Genomic DNA, 19,909 nt, shown 5'->3' on the forward strand with positions numbered 1-19,909 from the left:
TGACCTCTCGATCCATAACCACATGCACTGACCTCTCCCCTATCAGGCCCTTGTTGTTTCTATGTTGCAACCGATTTTATAATAGCAACAAGCTTTAATTCGGAGTGAGAGAACGAGATCACTCAAAAATGAAGAATGAAAAAAGTCACTTGAGAATTCAAAGAATGTAATATACCTTTTCTGATCCTTTTATTGCGTTGAATTTGTTGAAGTGAGGTTTCATTAACATCTTAATAACATAACTTTTGTCACTTAAATTATTCTTTTCATGTGATTGTTCAGGGCCTGAGCGGGTTTTTAATTTTACTTCGGAGCAGGGCCGACAGCTATTACTTTTGTCACTAGAGAAAAAAGGGGTTTCAATCTAAGACTGAATTACTTGTCTGCTGGTTTTTAACTTGACAATCTTGGTTGTGTCTCTCAGAGTTAATACTTTTTAAGACCCGAGGGCCGTATTTACATTTGAGTAATCACTTATACAAAATACATCAAGATTAACTCAAGATAAATAGAAATTCTGGCGCGTGCTGACACGTGCCAGGCAAATAAGATGAACATAGTAAAGTGTACATTGTAAATATAAATACAGGCTAGCATTGTTACAAATTCCTCTTTTATGGGTAAGTCAGATAACTTTAGGACGTTACACTACCCACGTTTAATGAAAAATTTAGATATAAATTTTTGATTGAATACACAGATAAAAATGTTAATAAGGAGCCACCCTTAAGTTTCTGTCGCGTTTTCGTCAGTTTCCAAAGAGTCGTTATTAAGTTGTTGAAGAAATTCGGGATTCATTCGATTAGAGCGCATGGAAATTGTCGATTTTGATCGTCTAATCGGCAAGTGGGGCTTTTGTGTAGTTGCAGAGATATCAACTTTGTGATCGGTCATTGTTTTAAGAACGCATATTTCATTGTCAAGGTATTGAATTTCTTCCTCGATTTTCAGTAGACGTGCATCTATATTGTTATCAATGTTTGTTTCTCCAACAATAGTCATCAAATTTTTCATTTTATGGTCAAGGGACTGTATCTTTGTCAGCTCACTGTTTGTAACCGAAACTACTGGTTTAAGAGGGATTTTTCCATCGGAGAATTTCATAAAATTGGGGGTTATTCGTTGGAAAAATTTGATCTTATGATACAGATACATTACTAGGATGTGAAGGAGAAGATTTCCAATGAAGACTGTAATAGTCAGAGTAAGGGAAAGCTTTATTCGAACATAGGATTCTAACTTATCAACAAGGGACGGCTTCAGGAGTTGCATTTTGTGGACCAAAGGGGCTGCTATTTTGTCTAAGTCGGCTTGTTTAAGAGTATCCGTTGTACTGATCATTTCTACTCTCAATTGCTGAAACAATTCAATGTTAGCATCTGTTTTCGACGTAAAGTAAGGGAGTTTCTCAATTTCCGGTAACGATGAAATCAGGTGTTGAAGAGGGCCAGCAAGTTTAACATCGATTCGAGTGGCTGGAATTGTTTGGCAACTCGAGAGGTCCGGTCGGATTTTGATGTGTTTGCTGATCAATTGGACTCCGCATTGGAGAGTTATTATGCAGAGTCGACATCCCTCCTTCTCTTCACTTGTCGGCAGCGAGGCATCGTTCAAATTATATTCTCTCCACGTTAATGGTTTTGCGCTCATGATGAGCCAAATCCCGTAACCAAGATTTCTAGCAGTTTCAGGCGTTGGGAGCATTACCTTTTCTGTTTGGCATACAGAGAGGGCAAAAACTGTCGCGTGAAAATAGAGGGTTGCTAAGCAAGACGATTGTGCTAGATGAGTCTCCATTGTTTCGTGACAGATACGATAAGTTGAAGATCCTAGACAATTATCGAGCTGTTGTTGGGTCAATGTAGTCGTCTCCATGGAATCCTGCGAAATTGCCAGGTATGGACCTTCGATGATCCACTGAAGGGCTTCTTTAGGATCCTGTTGGGGCATTGGGATGACGTGCGCACTATGGACATGAAATGCAGTTTGACGGGATGCTAGAGGAATTGCTAGAGTCAAAAGTAATCCTTGTTCAACGGTGGCAATTTCGTAAACAAGTTTGGCATCATAATATGACATGAGATCCTTCATGGGTATTGCCAGTGACAAACGATCTGTTGAATGTTTCTGACTATCATGAACTGAATCTAAGACGGCTAACAATGATTCGCGGGGAACTAATGACATTGGTAATCGTTTATCTAACAGAATGGGTATTGAATTTAACAAATTTATACTATAGGCATATAAAGCTGAACGATAACTTTTGATGTCGGCGTATAAAATTGATAACAATGAAGCTACAGTATCGAAGTTGAAATTTAATTGCTGATTTGAGAAGAGCATTTGTGTACAATCTCGCAATAAATGGAAATTTTTCTCGAAAATGTCGAATTGATCTTGTACTAATTTCAAGTTTTTATTTTGATTGTCTTGCATTTCCTGTTGGATTTCCGACACTTTAGCAATTTCATTCGAGATAAGGAAGAATTTTTCGTTACTGGCTGACTCAACTTCGAGTACATAATCAGTAAGAACTGATGCGTATTCGTTAAGTCGTGCAATGTTTTCTGCATTTTTGCGTCCATAGTTTTGGCATTTTCCGAACAATCCAGTTATTCCGCATCCTTCTGAACTTGCCATTGAGACTCCGAGGGATCCAAAGAGTGCTATTCCGGCAACTGCGGCGGCTGCTGCTACTGGTGCTGCACGCTTTTGTCTGCTTCTTTGACCGTTTTCTTCTTCAGGACTTAAAAATTTCGCGGTAACGTTGCGCATATGTTTCACTTCGTTTTCTGCTGATTTTGTCTCATTTGTGATTTTTGAGAGCATCCAATCCAAGTTGAAAGGTTTATTAGATGAGTTGAATGGCTCTGAGAAGTTAACTGGGCACAAAATTGACGGTTGTGTCCACATAGTTGCTAGTTTTTCAAGCATGTCTTCGATTTGTTGTTTCATAACAAAATCGTATTGCGGGAAAGGAACTAGGAATTCGACGTTAACAAACTTCTCTGCGAGTAGAATCTGTGATTCTTTGTGAAAAAGAATTCCTTTATCTAGCGCTTCATATTTAGTTGGGGTCTCTGTATTAATAATTTCAGGAACTAAGAAGAAGAGAGAGAGAAATGAACAAATTAGTGTTTTCATCGTGAGGAAAGTAAAATGTACTGTAAGTCGAAATTCAAACCAAGTGATGTTCAATAGTGACCCGCTGTGTTGTTCTACTAATATTTGTCTCAATTGTTAACATTACCATACTGAGTTGATGTTCATTTTATGGTAAATAATTGTTCTAGCATTTTATATACAGATTTCCAATTATGGTGATGTTGATGTTTGATTTGTAAATAAACATAGTTTCTCCCAGCTGCACGGGTCGAGGCAGCACTCAACCTGAGCCAGGGGGGGCAAATAATTAGGTTCTTACGGCACCATTTCCCAGCAACACGGGTCGAGGTTGCGCCACTTGCGGCTAATAATGCTAAGCAGGTAGGCTAATTTTTTCCAAGTTTTTCAGGTCATCAGTATGTGTTTTAACGCCACTGTTTTCAATTCCACTCTAACGTGCTGTAAAAATGGGACCTATTATCCGAAGTTTGGAGTTTGGATTAAATCGATTATTCCGCAGTGCCAAAAGTTGTTGGTCCCTAGTGAATCTGACGGACCAGATAATTCTGGAGCTGGCGCCATAATTGCAATCGTGGTTCAATTCCTGCTATTCTTGTCCGTCCTGATTGGGATGTACTACAATTTGCGTTTTCGGGAGTTCATTTGTAATTGCATCCAGCCCATTATCAGAGGGGGGAGATTTTATCCGAGACTCTTCTAGTTTGGATGAGATATTTTCCAAAGTGTAGGCCGACAGAAACCTTTCAGTTTACAGTGTAGTAACAACTGATTGATATAGGTAGCTTACTGCATGTTTTGATTGTTACATAGATTAGCAGAGTTTAGTGTAAGTGAATATGAAGTGATTGGATCAGATTAAACTGCAAGACAATACCAAAATTAGCATGATGCTTGTTTTGCTTTATTTTCATTGTAAACAGTGTGTTCACCGTCCTGTTTAAATTCACAGCGTCTGGTTCACGGTTTGTGTTATTCAGCGTGTGTTTGTTTTAGTCATTTAACAGTCGGAAATCTCAGTGTTGTGCGTTAATTCAGTAACCTCATTGAACAGTTTAAAATGCATGTGCATCTTGTTGCATGAATTTAGTTGCCTGTTTCTTTTCAGATATGTCTATTAATGATAAGCAAATTGAGTTGCTCTTTAGTTTGGCATGAAGTGGTGCGTTTGAACTTTTGGGTATGAAGAAATTAGAAATTCGCGATTCATTTATCGTAGAGGAAAATTTCCCAAAGGTGCCTTATGTTATCCGCGGTGAAGCTGGGAAGGAACATTTTAAGTGGTCAGACGAGCTTATTCAAGACTGGAATAGTGGAGATGTTGACGCACATGAGTTTATTAGCCGGAGAGGTGGAATAATTAGCGCAGTCACTGATGGAAACAAACTTGGTTTAGAAAGCTCAGAGTCGATTACATTTGAGTTAAATCAAGGTGTCTTTTGTTCTCCTCATCCGAAGCTTAAGGCGGTTGTGCAGGGGTGTCTTGCTGCTCGTGGACCCTGGTATACTGCACCCCATATTGAGTGGGGGGGGGGCGGAGAATCTTTAGCTGCCGTTTTATCTGGGTCAAAGTTGTGGTTATTTGCGTATACTCCCCGAAGGGCTCAAGAGTTTTATGGCATTAAATCGTTCGATGACCTATTTCAGTTGCTAACCGTTGATTCTAACGCACGTGCGAAAAAGCGAAAGGGTCATTATTTGACCGAACATTTGTCGTATCATCTTGGGACTGCCGGTGATCGTATAATACAGCCCGCCTTTGCTGTTCACGCTGTTGTTACTGAAGGTGTGATTGGGCAAGCAGGACAGTTTATTTGGTCCCTAGTTAGTGGTTACGAGGGAACTGATCCAACAATTTCGAGTCGTGGAAGGGATGTTTTCAATCACTATGTGCTAGATATTGGGCGAGAGACATTTGTGAAGGAATTGAGATTTCATAAGCACAATTATTTGACACGGTTATTAAAAATCAGGGATTATCGGGAGGCTGATAAAAGGTGTTCAGCTGCGGAGGGGTCAAATTTATTGGATTATTATGACGCCAGTAATGTTACTGTTCATTGCAAGATGTTATTTCGTGCTGGTTTTGAGTTGGATCGCTCATTTAGTTTACCGCCAAAAGGACCGGCAAGAAAGAAGAGAAAGCTTTTAAATCTTCAAGGGTCGTCAAGTGGGAGTCATCAGGAGGTATCTAGCAGTGAAGTATCTTTTCAATCTACTCTGAGTGATATCACCGATAGCGAATTGGCTAGATGGTCAAAGATTGGTGATATTGTTTACGATATCGATGAAACTGCCCCCAGAAAGAAAAGTGGACGAGCAAAGTGACAGTTAAAGGTAATTTAAAAGCTTTGTTGTGAGAGCATGTTTGCTAATTTGTTACTAATTTGGAAGGCTATTATAAACACAATAGTATGTAAACAGTGAACACAGGGATGTTACTTGTATGTTAGCAGTTAGCGGCTTTTACTATGATAGTGTTTTTTGTGGCCTGATTTTGGCATGTGTTTGTGGTGATTAAAGTGACATTTCCTGTTTTTTCAACTCTTTTTTCAAAAAAGTGTTTCCGCCATCTTTTGAACAATCATCAAAGGCACCTTTACCCAAAAGATGAATTCCATATCTTGGTTTTTGTAGAAAAGGTCACACTTAGAAGAGGATTGCACCTAAAATTTCAAAATGGGGAGAGCAATTTGATGTGCCATTAAAATGCGATTTTAGCGTTCAAATTCCTATTTGGCGTTTCTAGTTGATCTCAATAATGCTGCTGGTTGTGCCCGTGGCCAATAATCGTTCACTTTTGCATTAAGTCATGGTTAACTTGTATTAATCTAAAATTTGGCAAAATCTCACTTTTCAATGTAGTGATGCTGGCAGATTCAAGTTATTATTTCTCCAATTTGACTTCGAGTGTCGGAATACTAATTGGTTTAATGTCTTGTACATTTGGGCAGTCCCCGTAGGGAGTGACTTCTGATGGGAAAAAGGATGTTACTATTTAGGCAGGCAGCTTTTCATCATGTTTGAGCTTTGGACAGATTGAATTTTTGACCATTCAGACTATATAAAACTATGAAAAAAACTTCAATCGCGTCGTTTTTTGGTCTGATTCATTAGTGCGAAAGCCAATCTCAATGGTGGTATAGTTAGTTTCTGTCAAAATAGTTTTTTCTTTGAACTATGAGTGTTTTTGTTGATTTTTGAGCCGTTTTTCAGGGGTCGGATTTCCTCGATTTCAAGTCTCCAGTACTTTTAGCCAAATGGCCTCAGACGCGTTCCTGGGGCACCTGGACTTTGGTTTGTATCCCTGGGGGTCCAGAAAATTGTTTCCTGGCATCTGAGGGCCTTTTTAGGGGCTCTAACTTAGCCATTTTTTGAGGGTAACTTTTGTGGTGTCAATTTTGGATCATTTTCTGGAAAAAGGTTCATTTTTCTCCAAAATTATGCAAACTAGCCTCAATTTCAGTTCCTCAGCGTCATTGGCAACATATGTAGAGGCGATTGATGTACTTTGTGTCATCTAAAATTGATTTTTGCTAGGGACATTAGAGATAAACCAATTGCACGTTCCACATTTTTCTGTTATTTTCGAACTTTTGGCGCTGTTTTTAGGCGTCTTAAGACATTTTAATGCGCGTCAAATGGTTAACTGGCCACTGCACATTATCAGTTGGTAGCCGTGTTATAGTTGTATAGGTGAATTTTTACTGGGACATCCGAAAATACTTCAATAATCTGTCGTAAAACACTTTTTTCTGAAAGGTGATCGAGACCACATCCAAGTTTTGGTAAATTTATCGAGCGTATGTTGTGCTTTAATAAAACAAATCGTAGTGTGTGAAGAGCAGCTGAGAGGTTGTAATAAGTAGGTTTATCATAGTGGTTCTCTTTCGTGACCAGGTTGTAGATATATCGATTTAAATTCGTGTCATAAAATGAGATAACGGAACCTGTTGGTGGTTTTTGCGCGAATTCTTGACTTTGCAGCATTTCGGGGTAGTAATTGACAACTTGCCGGGCGAGGCCTTTACTCATCTTCATATCGCTTGATATGCAATGTGCAAAAGAGCGCCTGGAGTTGGGAATATCACCTCTATGATGGTAGAATTTGGCTCTTGTTTTTCCGATTTCAATTACATTTATGTTTGTAGTTGTTTGTTTGCTCTTTGACTGGCTTCGGGTTACCTTTCCGTTATCGTCTGTTGAACCTCTTTGGTATCTCTCAATGCTAGATCGGACTTGGTCTAGTTTCGTTTCTCTGGTTGGAGTTTGGTCCCTTCTTGATCTGCGCGATGATTCTGCAATTATTTGGTGTTTTTGTTCTTTTGTTAAGATAGATGGCTGTGTGGGAGATTCGGGCAATCGTGGCGTTTGTGAACGTGAACCGTAGCGTGCTACAGGTTCCCATGATTCAAATTTTCTGATTCCTCGCATTTTTGCAAAGTTAACTCTGTTTTGATTGCTTCGAGTACTTGGTCCCGGTTGTTGTTCTGTACCTGCTTCGTCGTTTTCTCTAATTCTCTCAATCTCAGCGGCTGCAGGGGGGCTTTCAGGGTACTTAAATTCTTCCGTTGTTGCAATTATCTTGGGGCTATCTGAAAGGCTGGCTCGGGGTGAATTTTCTTGCGAATTTGTTGGCGAATTCATTGGTGAAGATGTTCTGCTTTCCGCTGGCGGTATTACGGTTATTGACGGTATGACCGGCACTATCGGAGGTACTGGTGCTACCAATGGCATTGCAGGGGCTCCATTTAGAGGAACAGTAACGCCGAGGCGTATTTGCGAAGGTTGAACTGTTGCGGTCTTTGAAAATGCGGTACTTTGCTCCTCTTCTATTAAATTTGGTATATACTCATCGAATAATTCTGGCTCATTTCGAGTTGTTCTTCTCGAAGGATCCGCTTCAAACTTTGCAGGATCAATTGCCTGTATGTCTTCTGGTGGCTCTGTCAGTTTGATAGGTCTTAGTCTGATCCGATGAACACATTGAGTGTAATTTGTTCCTGTTTTTCTAATAATGTAATTTGAGTTTGTCAAGACTTTCTCGACTCTATAGAGTGGTAGCCATGTTTGAACTGCTTTCTGAGTAAAATCGTTTTGCTTTGTTAAGCGAGGGTTTAGTAGTAGACAATGTGAATGCAATTTGAGTGGCTGTGCTTCAGCTTTTTGGTCATAGTAACTTCTGTATCGCTGGTAAGAATCTAAAAGTCTTTGTTTATTTTCACCAAATTTTTGAAGCATTGCGTCTTGTAGCTGCGAAACGTAATCTGAATTGACTTCAACTGCTTGCATTGCTCGTGTAGAAAAACGGAGATCAAGGGGTTTAACAGGTTCACGTCCATGAAATAGAGTTGTCGGGCAACAATTAATTGAAGAATGATACGATGTATTGTATATAAAGGTTGCCAGCGGTACATACTTGTGCCAATCATTCCACTGTTCATTGGAATTCATTTTTAGGATCCGTTTAAGTGCTGCGTGTGAGCGTTCCACTACTCCAATTGTCTGGGGGTGTTTCAGCGTAGCATGTTTGAGTTTAACTTCGAGTAACTTCGTTAATTCAGCCATGAGCTTTGAGGTGAAATTTGTTCCTAAATCACTCAGTATTGTACTAGGTAAGTAGCTATGCTGGAAGAAAATCTTCACAAGCTCTCTGGCAACTGTGTCGGCACTACCATTTGTCAGTGGTACTGCAAACAAGTACTTTGTAAACACGTCAATTCCACTAAGAACAAATTTGTAAATTGGGCCTTTCTGTTCAACTAAGTCGATTTGCATCATTTCTCCGGGAAATGACTGTAGTGAAGATACAGGCTGTAATGGTGGTTGCAGTTGCTTATTCGTTGTTTGCTTGAGCTGGAGGCATGTGATGCAGTTTTTGATGAAATCGATAAAATGTTCAGTGAAACCAGGATAGTAAAATCGTTTTCGGAATTCTTGAATTGTGCGAAGTATTCCCAAATGTCCTCCTGTTGGTGAGTTGTGTAGTCTATAGATTACTTCTTTCCAGAGATGCTTTGGCAGGCAGTACTGCTTGAAGATTATTTTGCCTGTGTCATCAAAAAATTGTCTGTATAATGTGTTGTTTTCAATTTCTAAACGGTCAAACTGTTTCGCGTATTTCTTTAGTCGTCGGGATGCATACTTCAAGTTGGTGCTTAAGCTGTTGCGTTTCCACTCAATTGCCTGCATAATCTCCTCGTCTTTTGCCTGCTCACTCGCCAAATCTAATATTTCCTCTCTATCCGTCAAATCGTTCAAAAGATCAGCTTGGTTCGCATATTGTATTGCATTAACTTCCGCACGCTTCAACTTAAAGAGACTATTTATTTCATTTCCGTTCTCCCGTTTTCGCTCAATATACGCGTCGTAAAGTCCGAGTTCCTGTAGTTGTGAGACGATGGTAACTTCTTCTATTTCTGATTCAGGGACTGTGTTCAGTTGGTCGATATTCGAAATGGAAACGTCAGGTGATTTTGCTTCAGATTCAACATATATTTCACGGACTGGTATTTTGTCTGTTAGTTTAAGAGACAGGCTGGCTCCTTTATCCGTTTGTACGCGTGAGAGAAAATCTGCTGCATAGTTAGCTTTGCCAGGAATATGGGCAATAACTATGTTAAACGAAAGAACTCGGTCCAGGAAGTTCCATAGTGATGGAGGAATGGTTTTTGACTGAAAGAAATGCGTTAAACTTCGATTATCCGTGAGTACAATTACTGGATGGCTGGATGCCCAGATGTAGTGGGAAAACTGGTCTAATGCAAAATAAAGTGCTAAGAATTCTTTGTAATAAGTTGAAAACTTCAGCTGTGCTGTCGTGAAAAGTTGGGATCCAAAAGATACTGGAGCATAGACTTTCTTTTCCTTTGACTGTTTTCCTGTCACGTAATCTTCAACCATAAGCACAAATCCGGCTCCGTAGTAGCTTGCGTCACAGAGAAGGACATATTGTAGGCCCGGTTTAGGCAATCGGAGCGTCATCTCTGTTGCTTCAAGTAAATCCTTTTTCACAGTTTCTAATGCATTGTAATGTGTTTCTTTCGCTTCAAAATCGGCTCCTTTGCGTAACAATTGATAAAACGGTATAAGCTTCTCGCCTAAATTTGGGATGAAATTTCTGAAGAACTGTGCGAAGCCAATTAGTCTTTTGACCTGTTTAGTTGTTCTTGGCATCGTAATCTTCTTTAAAAACTTTTTGATTTTCTCTGCTTGTGGGGATATTCCCTCATTTGTAATTGTACTGCCCAGAAATTTGATTGACTGTGAGGCTATTTCGCATTTTTCTGGTGACAATTTCAGTCCAAGTCTCCGAATGCAATCGAAAATTTTACTTAGACTGGGAAGTAACTGACTAAATTCCGTTACTGCACTCCCAATATCGTCCATGAATTGTGTGCATATACCGGCTGCTAAGCAAGGGTCTAGGTAATGGCGAATGAATGAACTAAAACCGGTAACTGATTTACTAAGTCCTTGAGCTAGACATTTGTACGCGTAAGTTCTTGATGAGAAATTGAAAGCTAGTAGTTGTACTGAAGTGTCGTCCGCCATCTGTACACAATGATAAGCTTGTGAGCAGTCAAGTTTTGTGAACAATGTTTTTCCTGCAAAATGACTAGTTGCATCGGCCATGTTTGAGATTGGGAAGTTTGTGCTGTGGTAGTCATTTTTAAGTAAGTGATTGACTCTTCTCAGATCAATTAAAATTCGCAGTTTGCCTGACTCTTTTCTATGGGCAAATAATGGACTACTGTATTTAGACTGTGACAAAGTTGTTATAAGTCCATAGTAGTGCATTAATGCTAATTCAATGTGCAGTTCGTCGCGTAGATGTATTGGAGTTGGAGGTCCTTGTACGTATACGGGTAAGTCATGCTCTGGAGTTAGCTTTATTTTCAGTTCTGTATTGTATCCGACGTCAAATCGATGTTTGGCGAAAATGTCACAATATTCAATTAATAAGTGCTCGCATTCTTCTATTTGCTTTTGATTTAATGGCGAATTTTCCCAGTTGAATTTACTGAGAAAGAATTTACGGTCCTCTTCATTACTTCGTGGATCAACTTGCTCCAATTTTTGGAAACTTAATATTTGGTCGTAAATTTCTTGTTGTAACAGCGGCAAACTACTTGGGTCCTCGCAAGTTTCTGGTGTCGGAAACCATAGTTTACTATATTCCGGTGGAGGTCTCCTAGTTTGGCCTGGTTTGTGTTGGGTAAAATCTTGAATGAGCTGGTTCAATTCCGCAAAATAGTCATTTTTGTTTTTTGATTTTGCTAACGTTATCAGTTGTGGGTCAATTTGTATCAATTGGTCGGCTTGCTCGGTGGAAAGAATTGAGAATCTGCCTACCTCTGTTCGGCTATTGATTGTGATAGGGTGCTCAGTTATGTTTATGGCAGAAACGTGCAATGTGTTATTCTTTCCTACAGTACTTAGCGAAGAAGTTAGTGCAATCTCTGTTTCTTTTTCAAGAATTTCATTAGGAGTGATTACTCCACTTTTGTTCTCAAACTGGTCCGTTTTGTCTGATAGATAGCATTCCAGGAAGAATTGCTCGTTGGGCTGTATTGTGTGCTTCTTGTTTGTGTAAATGGGAATCTTCTTATGTCTTACTGCTCGTCGTTTTTCGTTCACAGGCTTGATTTCGTTAATTTGAACTGTCAGGTCGGGGAATTGAATAAGGGCTTGTTTTGGGCTAATTAAAATATCATGCTTGACAATGAAGGGGTTGCCAAGGATGACCGAGTTTGTTGAGGAAAGGACGAGGAAGTCTTCAACAAACTCTCTGTGAGCGAGTTTAAATTTAATTTTAGCTTGTTTCTCTATTCTGACTAGTTGTCCTCCAGCCATTTTGACTGAAGTGCAATCTGGTTGCTTCAATTTGACTGCATTCTTGTCAGTTTCAGTAATTTCTTGGAGTAATCTGTTGCTTATGACATTTGCACAAGCGCCGGTGTCAATTAGTGCTCGACGGCTTATTCCGTTATTAAATTTAATTTTGACATAGGGAAGAAGGGATGATCTCATATTTGAGTTTATATTGTAAAGATTAAATAGTCTACTAGACTGCTCTATAGATTTGGAAGACTGTTTGCTACTTTTGGGCGTTAAGGGTGGCTTTATTAGTTTTTTGATTGGCGATTAAATGGAAATGAGGTTCCTCTATTATTAGTTCTACCTCTCTGAGAACATTGACTTGATCGGTGATTTGGATAACCACATGTATAACAGAAGGTACCACTGGATCTAGTCACAGGCATATATGGGCTGGTAGGCATGCGGAATTGTGACTGGGGTGTGAAATTTCGAGGATAAAACACTTGAGCATTAGTGTTTGGGAAGCGGGGTCTCGGATTTCTATTAAGAAAGTTTTGACCTCTAAGATTATTTCCTCTGTAAAAGCTTTGATACATTGGACTTGCAAAGTTATTTTGACTTGCATTGTTATTTCTGGGCGTGTAGGGCGCCGCGGGGAATTGACCCTGTCTATTGAATGATTGCTGGGGAGAGTGGGTTACATCTCTTTGTGTTGTTGTTTCTATCTGTGCCGCCGTGATGCGGTCGTCAATCGTTTGAAGTTTTTTGTCTAGTGAATCTTGCGTTTGGTTCAATTTAGAGAGCGCATTTATCAAGTTTTCGGACACGGTGTTATTAATTTCGTTGAACCCATCTTCCGGATAGTCATCTTTTCTGCACATGTCTCTAATTGTCATCTGTTGTCGAGCAGTAGTGCAGAGATCGGTAACAAGCGTCGCTGGTGGTTGTTCCATCAATTTTGATCTCAGCCATCCCGGCATGGCTTTTATGAAAATTCGCTTCACTTGTTCGTTCTTGTTGTCCTCCGCTGCTTGCAATCCAGCAGCTCGTGCGGCTGTTTCTCCATCGAAGCGTGCGTGCTCTGCTCTATCCCCTGCTCCTCCGTCTCCTGGAAGCGCTAATGCTGCAACTGCTGGCAAATTTGGCGTTGGATAGGCACGCTGAGCCTTTGTTTGTAAGTTAACTAGAAAATTTTCGGGGCTGTCTGTTTTCGGGTCAAAGCGCAGTTGTTCTAATTTTAGAACGTGTACTTCTTGGAGATCTTGATTCGCGAAGTGGTCCCTGAGTGCTGTGAGGCTTAATTCAAGATCATTTCTGGTTGCTTCGGGCAACGTTTGAAAATATCGTAACGCGGCGTCTCGAAGGTGGAGTTGCAGAAAATTTGATTGTTGGTTGGCAGGGATTGCTGCGACACCGATGAAACCTCGGAAAAGGTGCTCAAATTGGCGGAAACTTTGGTTTTCGGCTCCGCTATAGGGCTCTACTGTTATTTGGGCATTTGCGGCCATCTTAGTTTCTTATAATTTTGGAACTGCACTGACTGAAATTAAAGGTGATGATCTGGATGGGCTGGGAATGTGATTATTCAGAAATTATGATGAGGGGAGATTCAAAATCATCTAAATCAATGTCATAGCCATGGGTCATGAGATGTCTAACTTTGGAAAATTCACGTGCTTTTTGTCGCAAAGTCTTGGGGATAAATATTAATAAGGCGCGTTTGTCGTTAGAATTTTGAGTTAAAAGCACAATTTGTTTTGTTTTGTCAGATACAAAGGCACTAATAACTGTTGAAATAATAAGGTTGTTAGTTTTGTGGCTAATGAATTGTATGTAGTTACAGTCTACATATTCCACAAAATGATTTGAATAGCGGCAGTTATTAACAACAGGGAGTATTTGGGTATTATATAAATCGTGGGGAGGCATTTTAATTTAGCACCAAAATTTATATGTTCTAACTCACAGTTTCCAAATTGACTCGGTTTTGTTACCAGTAGGAGGTTTCTTTCTTTCGTTCTGTGTGTCTCAGTGTGATGTCACTGTCATTGGGCGTCGCCTTCTTTTAGACTCCAATCTCTGTTGCATTGACAATTGATAATTGGAAAGAAAAGCTAATGGCGCTGTCTGTCATGAAGAGGTAAACGAAGAGTGCTGTGATCAGATAATAAGCAATGATGGAGAAGATAAGGAATGCTGCAGTAAAATATAAACAAAGTTTGTTGAGAGACATTGATAATGCGACAATTTTAAAGTACTAATTTTAATTAGAATCTCCGCTTTCGAATATTAATTGAAATTTCTGGCTTTCTAAGTCGAGATACATATCCCTTTTTATGTGCCTATTTACTGCTTTGAATTCATACTGATTGTCAAATGATACTATTGCGATGAGCCTGTCTCTATAGTCTTCTGTAAATCCAACAATAAAAATAATGAATAATTTATCTTCAAGAAAGATAGAGTATGTTTCTGCGGAGGTATTTTCGATGTTGGGGCTTCCGTAGGAAAAGAGTGTTAAATCAGATTTGTGCAGTTGTCTAACTTCATCTGAATCGTGCAAATAAGTTAATAGTGTTTTGAATAGCAATGGCATTAGGAAAAAAGAAATGTTTAAAAAATAAACAATTTTGTTTTTTGAAGGAACTAATTGGAAAAGCTGTCTACACTCCTGTCACCATGTAATATACCTTTTCTGATCCTTTTATTGCGTTGAATTTGTTGAAGTAAGGTTTCATTAACATCTTAATAACATAACTTTTGTCACTTAAATTATTCTTTTCATGTGATTGTTCAGGGCCTGAGCGGGTTTTTAATTTTACTTCGGAGCAGGGCCGACAGCTATTATTTTTGTCACTAGAGAAAAAAGGGGTTTCAATCTAAGACTGAATTACTTGTCTGCTGGTTTTTAACTTGACAATCTTGGTTGTGTCTCTCAGAGTTAATACTTTTTAAGACCCGAGGGCCGTATTTACATTTGAGTAATCACTTATACAAAATACATCAAGATTAACTCAAGATAAATAGAACTTCTGGCGCGTGCTGACACGTGCCAGGCAAATAAGATGAACATAGTAAAGTGTACATTGTAAATATAAATACAGGCTAGCATTGTTACAAATTCCTCTTTTATGGGTAAGTCAGATAACAAAAGATAGTTAAGTGGTTTTTAAGACAAATATACTTGAGAAAGTTTACAGGATGTTAATAAAGTAAATATACGTTTTCTCATCTTAATAAGGCAGAAAAATGAAGTCTATATATGGCCTTGAGATTATAGCAAATATAGCACTAAATAAGGCGATCAGTAAAATTGGGGAAAAGATATATGAATTACTATATAAAACGTACTTTAGGACGTTACAAAGAATGTTCTAGAAAAGCGCAAAATGGTCAAGCGAAAAACCTGCATTAAAAAAAGACCAGGCTTTTTTCCGTTTGTGCCCCCAAGCTTAGTGGGCGCATATTATTTGCACACCCCCCCCCCCCCCCCCCCCAGACGCACATGCCATATTTTTACATAATGATTTACTATGTAATGGCACGTGCTGTAACTGGGGGCGCATAACGTACTGGGGGGCACAAATGGAAAAGATCCACAGACCAACACGTTTACAAAAATTGCTACGGACTTCGTTCAAGAGCAATTAAACAGACCAGCGTCCGCATAAAGTTTCAGCATAAGTTTTTAATTTCTAGTCGAGTTTTACTGCACAATTATTGACACAGATAGTTTCGATGACAGTTGCTTGAGCGCTTTTGAAGCTGATGAGCCAGCTCCACAAGGGCATGCAAAAACAAGTAGATAAAACTTGGTTTTCCCAACAACTTCATTCTTTCTATTTATTCCTTTTTAATAAATTCGTGATACTTGTAGATTTCGCCACTGCTTTGGGTGAACATATGTTATAGCATCTTGAACATTTCTACATCGAATTATGTTTTGTTGAACCTGCATTACCAAAGGCCGTAGGCCTGGATGTCTAATCCTGCATCATTAGTGGTCGTTGAGTTAATAGCGACGGTTTCCCCCTGCAACGGCTCAATATCATGAGCGACAGCACTTAGCAGATTCGCAAAATGAACGCGAGGATCGTTAAGTCTTATGTGGTTGCATCTTCCTTTCATTGCATTTGCAACAGTGGCATCCTCCTCCTCGCATTTGCAACAGTGGAATTTATTGTGCATGCGCATTAAGGAAGTATCTTTACTGGGACCGAACAGTAGCTTTGCTGGTATTAATAAAACGCGGTCGTCCTATCTAGATTTTGCGATCGAAGTTCAGAGGAAGACCAAGAAAATATTTTTTTGTACTTTTTTGCAACGCTTCGCAATGACAGGCGCCAGAGCAACCAATAACTCGGATTAAGTTTTTAAAGTATGGGGTTGCATATGAACCGAGCAAAATTAAAGGACATCCAATTTCTCAAAATATAATAGTTCCGGGAATTCTGCCACAAATCCATCTCAGCCTTGGTCGAACTCATCTTTCAACTCTTATTGTTTTAGGGTGTCCAGATACGAAGCCCTTAAAAGTATAAAAGTATAATGAGCCAACATTTTTTAGTAATTTATATAATAACACTACTTTTCGACTCACGAAAATGGTTTTTCTATATCAAATGGTTTTTTTTTAATTTGATGCACGTAGCACCCCTTCAATAAAACTTGACGTTTCGAAATCTGATCTTTTAAAACCACCTGCAAACTAATGTTCGGCAGCTTACATTTTTGACATGAATAACAAAACCAAGTAAGCTAAAATTTTCGGATGATAACACTAAGGATTATAACACTAATCAAACATAACACTAGCTCATTTTAATTCTTTTATAAAGGGCAAAAATCGGTTGCTTATTTGAAAACAGTTCAGCAGGATCGGTAATGTGTGATCATAGCGAAAAGCTTTTCCATCACGAATCACGTTTTGTATTAGTCCAGAATATATTCCTTAAATGGCACAGATTTGAACCAGCTAAAACCTCCTTTTTTACTAGCTACTTCAAATGAGCAAATCTCGTTCTTATTCAATTCTCTTAATTTTCACTTTTTTCCATGTGATACAATATGTTTTCACCTTTCTATTCCAAATACTGATTGTTGTTGATTTAGTTGTGTTTCGGGTCGGGGCAGAATAAACAGATTTGAAAATTTAACTTTGAAGATTTTTCGGATCACGGTATTTTTGACTGGAGGTGAAATTCATTACAAAAATTTGGTAATAGTTTATCTTTGATTGGTTTCTCACCTGCTTTTCACGCGTTTTCAATATTATGGACTACATGAGCTAGGAGGGTCAATTTGTAATAAACCGATGAATGAAAGAATTTTTGAAAATTTTTAAGTGATTTCAGTGACTGTTATAGAGATTGCATTACAAAGATGACAATAAAAACACACTAATAAAAAATCGGGTTAACCGTAAAGTTAGTCAATGACAAAAAATTGAAATGGTACAACTAACCATCTTCTTTGTTCAGTTGCTTCATCTTCAAGCAAAGGGTTTTGATTGCTGGTCAGTAAATGGGTTTTGTATAATGACTTAGAGCTGATAGCCGCTAAATCGTAATTTCATTAAATTACTACAAAATCAACCTTGAAAAAGTTTGGTGCACCTGCTAAGAAAGAGCTCGATTTGATTCTTTCGAACAGCTATTAGCATCCCCATAATTTGCCTGTTTTTCATTTTTTACTAATTTAAACAATCCAAAGAACAGTCTTGGATGCTCTAATTTGAGTCCTTTATTGTTTTTTCGCTCCATGTGAGGTATCAAGACGGATATAAGAGGTTACGCCTTGTGGGCCTTAATGCATTTAGTTGCACCGGAGTCCAAAAAGAACCTTTAGTTGAATTTAAATTTGCATTTTATTTCTCAATTGGTCGGAAATACTGAAAGTTATGCCATCTATTGGCAAAATTTTGTTGAATGTTAAAAGGAGAAAACATCTTGCACCTGGAGAATTTTATGCCTGTGCGGCTCATGCAAACCCTACGGAAAACTCACTAATAGATACCACCAGAACTGTACAAACAAATCAACATTGAATCGGGATGAAAGATGCCCATGGAACTCCAAAAGCCTTTTACTACTACTAGTATTAAAGGGGCTTATTCTAATTCTCTGTTAGCACAATATTTTTCGGTTTATCTGTTATATTTGCAATCTGAGTCTTCAGGTGATGCTAGTCAGAGAATTTATCAGTAATGAATATCTCTTCAGATGTTTTTGGAGGTCATATGTTGTTAATGTCAGATATAAATCAAAAACTTTGGCGAAAAACGCAAATTGTTTTTTGGAAATTTCATAACTGAATGTTTTTGACCTCAAGAAAAATGAAACGTATCAAAAATTGGACTGCGGCTGTTGAATAGCAGACAATAATTGTTGTTAGGGACACTTTACAAGAACCTAAGCAAAGTATCAATAGTTTTTTTGCTGAGTTTTTGAATTTCCGGGCATTTTGCCTTCTTTTGCCCAATAGATGTCTGTTGAATTGTACATAATGTGAAATATTCGATTAGTGTACAAAGTTATTTGATGTCGCACAATTTAAAGACACGTACCGTTTGTAGAATCATTTTGACTTCTTTGACGTAAATTTAATCTGTCTCTGAAAAAACAAAGTGATTTTCAATCTGATTTAAATTTAATTCAGTAATCAAGCTTTTTAAGCAAAAAGTTAGTCACAACAACACTTTGGTGCAACGCAGCCGGGGGAAAAACCAAACAGAACCAAATGCAAACAGAAGCGCAAGTGTCAAGAACCATTGAACAGTTGAAGCGCTGTAGAGCAGCAAACATGGTAGTAGTGACAAAGAACGCTCCAAAGATTCCAGAGCTGCTGACCAAATTTCAAGCGGGGACGTTCAGTGATGTCAATCATGACACAGTCAACATCCTTCCCGAAACATCAGAAAGTCGACGCAATCTCATCAAAGATCTCAATGAAAAAATCATTGAAAAAACAGAGAACAGTGACGAGGCGATGGCAAATCATATGGAAGACTCCGATGAAAAGTTCCTCCGAGCCCAGTCTCAAATGAAGGAGCCTCAAAGAATTGTGGCCCCCTTCAACCAGACTGACAGAACTGAATCACCAATCAATGAACCCCAGTATTCGAGTCAGGCTACAAGCGGAATCAAAATTCCCAAAATTGATCTTCCTCAGTTTTGGGGGGAAGTACAAAAACTGGACCCCATTTCATGATAGCTTTATAGCAGCCGTGGACACCAATCACAAATCGGTAGACAATCAGAGGCTAAGCTACTCAAAGGCCTGCCTGCACGGGGAAACTGCATAAGTCATTACACACCAATCCTTTTTCCAGTGGCAACTATGCAGATGAATTCAAAAGGCTAAAAGAGAGATACGCAGACTAACAACTTATTCTTCATTCACATCTGGACGCAATATTCAACATACCCCGCATTCAACAAGAATCAGCGGAACAACTGGAAAACCTCATAATAACGTTTGATGAAAACAGTCTTGCCGTGGAAGCATTGAACTTCAAGGTGCAACCTGATTACATGTGGGTTCATGTCTTGACAGAAAGGCTGGATCCTGCCTCCAGACGCAAATGAGAGCTGGAAAGCAGCGGTTCATCAGATCTGAAGTCAATCGATGAACTACGCAACTTCATCAATTGTAGAGTGCAAGCGAGCAAACAACTACAAGGCAAAGAACAAAAAAAGGTAGCAGAAAGGTCAATTATTCAGAAAGACAGCTTCAGAGCTACAAATCCTCACTTTCACAATGTATTTGTTGCTCAGCAACTGATCATCAACTATATCAGTGTTCAATGTTTCTAGCAATGGACGTCAATGCAAGAAACTAACTTGTACGCAGAAGCAAAATATGCTTTAACTGCATGAGGAAAAGCTATAGCACAAATGATTGCAAGTCAAGGGGGTCATGAAAGCAATGTGCGAGAGAACGTAATTCAGTTTTGCATGAA

This window comes from Convolutriloba macropyga, chromosome 14 (assembly GCF_964194025.1).
Source record: "Convolutriloba macropyga chromosome 14, txConMacr16.3, whole genome shotgun sequence".
Lineage (NCBI taxonomy): Eukaryota > Metazoa > Xenacoelomorpha > Acoela > Convolutidae > Convolutriloba > Convolutriloba macropyga.